Genomic DNA, 6,854 nt, shown 5'->3' with positions numbered 1-6,854 from the left:
CAATTTTTTGGTTGATGGTTGATAGTTCTTCTTATACTTGCAGAATATGTCAGTAGAAATACTAGGGCTCCTAGTTTATGTGCATTGCAAGTTTGAAGTGTAATAAATGTCTTTTACATGCCTTTTACATGCATTAGCCTTAACTCTATCTGAGGCATATCAAAATGCAGCAAGCGCACACTTTTTTGTAACAGGACATAACCCATACAAATGTTGGGCTTCTTTTTTTTACAAGTGTTTGAAAATGCTACTTGCATTGACTTTTTGTATCTATTATGGTTCATTCTTTAACTTTCTGACCTGCATTATTAACATGAAAAGTAAACTGATTGCTACCGGAAGCCTGGACAGTTGTAAATGCAGACAAATAAAATGAATAATGGACACTAATTTTCTAAACTTTAAAGTTAAAAAGAAAGTTTGCATATATTAAACATTTACTTTTGGGTACACATACACTAAACATGTGCTGTTTTGAGATGACTCTCAATATTCACTCTCACATTTGCCTGTTAGTTTTTTTCCACCCCAGTGGATCTGGAAGTTGAATTTTTGTAATGACTTCTTTTTCATGGCCTGTTTTTTCCTGTTGGGCCAACAGCTCCTGCCACTAAAAAGGCTTGCTTTGACGTGGACTTGGACAAGGAAACAAACATCAGAGACAATCTATGATAGATGGGTGACAGGGTGGCTGAAGATAAAATTAGAAAACCTGTCTGTCAAAACCTGGCCTATCAAAACATTATTTATAAGGCAAGCCTTACTTTATTTTTCTGCTAGTTAGGTCAGACAGCAGATAATTTCATCAAACAACGATATGTACTGGGCAACTGTGTATGTGACAGTAACAGCTTCCAGAAATAAAGGCAGGCTATCTGTATTTACCAAGGGTCCCTTACAAACACACATTATGTTGGCTCCCACATGCAGCCTGACAAGGAAAAAGATGGCGCACCATGTCCCTGATATGTCAGTAACCATAACTGGCCACAGTAGTGGAAGGCCTCCATTGTTACCACTTATGTCTGCTGACTCGTTGGGTTGCATATAGACATCAATGTGTGTTTGTGAAAGCAACCAGAAAATCCCATGTTTGTTGTTACAAGGTATTGTATTTGAAGACAATGACAATACTAACCAACTATCTATTTTATGTGATTTTAAGCTACACTCTCTTAATCAGATACAAGTAGTCCCCGGATTAAGGACATCCAACATACGGACACCTCCTAGATACGAACAGGGCTTCCCTGCTCGCTGTGTGCAGAACGGAGGCTTGAAGGGGAGAGGGCCCGGTTTGCATGACTTGCAGAAGAAATCTTTTGGTAAACACAGCTGAAGTTGTGGGAGATCTTAAGGACTGAGCTCTTTCTGCAGCCTCTCTTGAAACTCTTTAATGGCCAAGACAAAGTCAGCTATTGTTTCCTTTTTGCTTATCAAAGCGCAGCTTGCTCCAGAATTTAATAAATGTCTAGGCTTTATAAAGATTTTTTTTTTTTGCCTTGTGGTTAACTCACAGTGAGGATTTTATACAGTAACTGACACCATGCTGCCTAATATTTTGTTAAGACAAACATCTGTCCTAGTAGCAGTTATTAAAATTATGTAATTGTCTATAATAAAATATACACATAAAATATTGTCTGTTGCGACTTACATACAAATTCAACTTACTCAACTTAAAGAACAAACCTACAGTCCCTATCTCGCATGTAACCCGGGGACTACCCGAATGTTTTTTTTCTGACTGCTGTCCTTATCTCCATAGGGGAGACTTACCCCTATTTCCTATCTTGGTGAAAGGGTTCCAGAAGGACTGTGTGACGCCTTTTGGAAGGGGACAGAGAAAGCAATATATGTACTTTTTTAGTGGGGTTCGTAGGGATAAAACCTGTCAGGTGTTACTGATCTGTATTTACCTGTCTGGTAATACTTTCGCCCTCCCATTTCCTGTTCAGTTGTCCCCTGGAAAGAAAGCAATAAGAAATCTCTGTGCTAAGGACACAGTCAGCAAAATTCAAATTTTTTTTCACTCTATCAAAACCTTTAAAAAGGAGTTAGGTTTTTCAATGATGTGTAAATGTTGGTGCTAGGAGATGACTATCTGGAAGGCATTCCTGTGCAGTAAGCCACTGTGTTGCTTACAGTAGCAAAGCATCAAGCAACTAGCCATCTGTCCTATGCTCTGCACTCTGCCACATCCCCAGTTTCCATTAAGCCAGGAATATTCCCAGGATCCCCTGTTCTGAGATGGTGTGCAGCTAAAGGTGATTTTAGAGATTGTAATGCAGCCAATGAGTACATTAGCTCCTGGTCGGAAATTGCTCTGCCGTTGGCTATGGGATTTTTTAAAGCTTCTCAGCTCCCAGTCAGCAGTTGTTTGACTACCTGTTGCCTGATTTCTGGACCTGAGATTGTTTGCTGCCTGGACTGACCTCTGCTTGTGACCCCGACTCTGCTTATCTTAACCCCTGGAAACCTTGTTTGGCAGACTGGTACTTGTGTATTACCCTTGACTCTCCTTATGGATTTGCCTCTCCTGGATCCTCCTTGTACTTTATACCTGTGGAACACCTGGAAACTGACTCTGGACTGTCTGAATTTCATTGTGCTCCCTGTCCTGCTTTGTGGGCTCCGAGTCTTATTATTCGTTCCCAGGTGCCATTCATTGCACACTGAAGTCCTTGGGGCAAATTTTTTCTTGGATGGCACAACTAGCCTCCTGATGGTGAGCGAGGGCTTGCTATGAGCTAAGATTGTTGAGTTAGATTTGGGATTTGGGCTATATTTGAGCTAAATCTTTGGGAGAAATTCTATTTTGTTTTTTTGCAAGTGTACATACGAAAATGACCATTGAGAGTACAGTTTACACCAGTGTTTCTTAACCAGAGTTTATCCAGAGGATGCCAGGGGTTCCTTGAGCAATTTGTGTTTCTCTGATCAGTTTAACTGATACCAATGATCTTTTTGGTGATCTGTAAGGGTGAAATTCTTCCCACTGACCAGTAAAGTAGGGGACATTCTTCTTAGACCACTATGCTAATGTACTGTGAACTATAGATATGCAACTATAGGGGTTCCCTGAGGACCTGAAAGTTATTTTAATAGTTCCCTTGCATTAGAAAGATTGAGAAACACTGCTCTACACTATTACCACTGTAATCAGAGGTGCTCGGAAAACAAAAATTCCAGTTAGATTTGGTTAAAAATCAAACTGGTTTTGGAAATTCCAAGTTAGAACTGGTTTGTTTTTTAATGAGCTGTACTATACTTGCAATGGCAGGTATAGTAATGTTGGGTGGGAACCCGGAGTGCTTGTGTTCTGTTCTGTGTGATCTAATCATCACTATTTTCCTATGAAATCTAATAATTCATTTTTTAAAAAAAAACAATAGAATTGGTTGAAATTGAATATGTTTCATCATAATAAAGCTAATTTCTATAAATGTGCCCATTTCTTATAGCAATATATATTTACTCAATCGGGAGGTTTCCTTCTTCGCCGGGCACCGCCATCTCCTTCAGTCTACTACCTTCTGCTTTGTACGTCACTTGATCTCGCACCGCACAGGCGAGAGATCAGGTGACATAGATGGGAAAAAGAGAGTACTGAACTCACTACGTATGTGTGAGATTAGGATTTTTTTTTCTGCCACTAAAGAAAAGGCTCCTTCTGCACATGCCTGCTATTGTGCATGCGCAGAAGGAGCAGCTAGAGCCTCCTGGGATGTGTGATGTATTTATCCTGGCAGGCTCTGCACCCTTATCTAGTCTTAAAGGGGAGGTACTGCACCCTTTATTTTAAAGAGTGCACTGAAAAAAAGGCAATTCTTGTTCACCCTTTTCTGTAAAGTAATAAAATTGAGTTTAGGTCTGCTTTAAACTTTTTTATGTTTCCATCTTCTGCTTTCCAATTTAGCAATCCCATTTCATCTAAACTATTACTGGGTTTAAACTAAAGATCACAGGAATAAAACATAGAGGTAATTTTGTGAGATTTATTAGCTGCAAGCCATGGCATATTTAGGGTATAGTTATTTTATTTTTGCATCTGTCCAAGGAATAAATCCGATTGGGTGGCCCCATAATAGGAACGAGTTTAAAGGTAGATCGCAGCGGCACGTGTCATACTTCGCTGTGGCCTGCAGGTGTCGCTTCATTCCCCAGAGCATTGACAGCAGCCTGGCTGAGACGGAAGGACAGCTCCTCGGCACGGTGCGGCACCTCTGTCGTGCAGGAAGGAGCCCCATACTAACCTGTGCATAGGGCTGGAGGTGGAGCAGACTGTGCCAGAGGCGGAGGCAGCTCCTCGGTACTGTACAGCTAAGAAGATCTTATCACCTGGTGTAGAATTTCCTTTAACCTGTTCTCTGCTGGCTCACCTATGAGATTAGCTGCCATAGTGGCCCCCTCCTTCCATTCCCAGAGCCTGGACCCTGGAGGCGCCTATATGAGTATACGGTGGGTGCATCTAGCTTCCTAATAGGTGGGGGAGGGGGTACATAGGTGATGTGATCAGGAAATGCAGCTCAGATGTGACCCATACCTTGCCAGTGTCATCGCGCTGTGCTGTAGGAGGGCTGATCAGGGATAGGTTGGCACAAGTGTAATGTGGGTGGCATAAGCCATGGTGCCCCAGCAATCACTGCTCTCTGTAGTGCCCTTTATATCTGAGCACGACCCCCATGCCTGCTCCTATATTATGCAATCAGTGCAGGATGGGGAAGACGAGCAGGGAGACTCTCAGTAGCTGCACTGCAGTTGTTTTTCTCGCAGTCATTAACCCCTGCAGTGCCGGGGGTCATCTGCTGCTGGCTAGCAGGAGGCAGCATCTGGCTGCAGTGTGTGTGTGTGTGCAGATTGTGGGGTCACCAGCTGGGGTTTCCGGTATGACATTGTGACTATATACACATCAGAGATGGAAAGACAGAAAAAAACAAGTTGTGTGTTCCCCGCCTACTATACAGGAAGCCATAGCATGGTGTGTGTGTGCCATGTGTGATCTGACATGGGGACACACTCATCTGCACTTCTGCTTTTCACAACTGTGTATGGCTGATCAGATCCCCAGGAAATGTGTTCAGTGTTGGGGATGGGACAGGGGGGTTTAGTAGAGAATATTTCAGAAACACATGATCGCATGGACTGGAACAAATTGATCATTTTAAGCTGAACATAGAATTTACAGCAGAATCCTAATTCTTAAAAAATTACAAGCAGGCAGATTTTGTATTGCAGGGGGGACAGGCAATGTCCCTTCTACAGTAAAACAAACCCGCCTGATTACAATCTGATTACAACAGATCTGCACTTGTGTAGTTCAGCGCACTTACCAAACTGCTGGAAATGATTGAATCGTGCACATGTGTGATTTGTCACCCTTGATTGGCCAGGATCCTCAACCCCGATAGGGACTGGGTAAACACCCTGGGTCTGGAGTGAGGAGGTAAGTTTGTTTCATTGCAGAAAAGACCTCACCAATTCTTTCTGCAATAAAATGACCTGCCGTCTCAAAACTTTTTTATTTATAGGTTTAGATCTGCTGTTAGAAAAGTTTGTCCAGTTTGGGCTCTCTGGAAGTTTTTGCTGTAATGGACAGGTACACACTGCATATTTCTACATTATGGCACTTACTTGTCAAAAGGGGCCCCTTCAACTCCAGCTCTTTTATTTTCACCCGCTTTTTTTCTGTGTATGGAATCTATGAGCATTTTCATTGGCTGGGGTGGAATGGTATAATTCCTGCGCATGCCCACAGAATCATGCTAAGACTATGTATTGAGCACATGTGCTTTTCAGTGTATTCTATCAGAATGGAGGGATGACAGGGTGGCAGGATCATCTTAAAAACTACCTGCTATCAGCATTTGTATTATAATGAGATGTAAATTCTGCTTTAAGGTAAATCTGTAGAATTAGTATACAGAAATATACATGTGTACTGAACTGAAATAATATTATCTCTTCCTTTATCAACTACACATTAATTGTCTCTAAGTAATGGGATGGGAAAAGGTGGAGACGTTTGTAGCTGCAGTTAGGTGAGCAACCTGGGGTGACAGCTTTTGTTCAAAGGTAGGACTCTGTATGAGTGTTGTCACCTTGGGACAGGAAGTGTTTTACTGGTGAAATCACCAGGTGGTAAAAGACTAAATATCTGCCTTCACATCAGTGTATTAGACTTTTGGGTCCAGATATGCTATGACCTTTCTCCCTCCTCTGGGGCTTTTTACAGTGCTGTGAGCATCCCCTTCTTTTCTAGGCACAACGGAAGGGGGCACTTCTGTGTGTTGTCTCACACAGGTTTAAAAAAGGTTTAAAGTCTTTAATCCAACATGTTGACTTGCCTTGATGGCATTGGGGAGAAGACACCTGTACGAATGCTAGATTTTTTTTCCATGATCATCATTTATACCCAAGATGATCATGAATGTTTTTTACTCCAAAGATCAGTCTAGTGTATATATGTGTTCAACCCAGAATTTTTTTTTAAGTTGGGTGGGAAGAAATAAGGTGGGGTAGCAGCCCTTGTACTGTGACCCAACTTTTGAGTAACCACAGCTGGGTGGTTACTGAAAAGTTCCGGGTGGTGCACCCAGGTAAAAGAGGCTGAGAAGAACACTGTGAACTTTAATTCTCGGCCGAAACATCTCAGGCATGTGTAGAAGTAGCCTTTTTGCGCAAAGAGAAAATTTTTTCTTTATCCTTTGTCACCGGATCTCATGCCTGGAGAGAAGACGAAGGCGGCACCTGGAGTGCTGGCTCCGGGATGATGCGGGACCCAATGCAGGACACCCCTGCATTGATCCCAGGATTGAAGGTAAGTGTATTTTTTTTTTGGGGGGGGGGGGGGG

General features: G+C 42.3%; 1 protein-coding gene across 5 annotated transcripts in view; it reads left to right on the top strand.

The window, feature by feature from the left end:
- Nucleotides 1–4,177: 4,177 nt before the first annotated feature.
- The window catches only part of MBP (myelin basic protein), a 107,601-nt gene continuing 104,924 nt past the window's right edge, over nt 4,178–6,854 (top strand). For 3 of the 5 annotated variants that reach the window (XM_072411543.1, XM_072411542.1, XM_072411537.1), the window contains exon 1: nt 4,178–4,461. The gene's annotated coding sequence lies outside the window, so the exon portion shown is untranslated. Of the gene's footprint in view, nt 4,462–5,150; nt 5,447–6,854 lie in introns of those variants that run through there. The other 2 variants (XM_072411538.1, XM_072411541.1) reach the window with 2 other exon arrangements.

Source organism: Pyxicephalus adspersus, chromosome 5, assembly GCF_032062135.1.
Source record: "Pyxicephalus adspersus chromosome 5, UCB_Pads_2.0, whole genome shotgun sequence".
Classification (NCBI taxonomy): domain Eukaryota; kingdom Metazoa; phylum Chordata; class Amphibia; order Anura; family Pyxicephalidae; genus Pyxicephalus; species Pyxicephalus adspersus.
The sequence above is the reverse complement of the archived record's forward strand: the minus strand, read 5'-3'. Positions and strand labels throughout refer to the sequence as shown.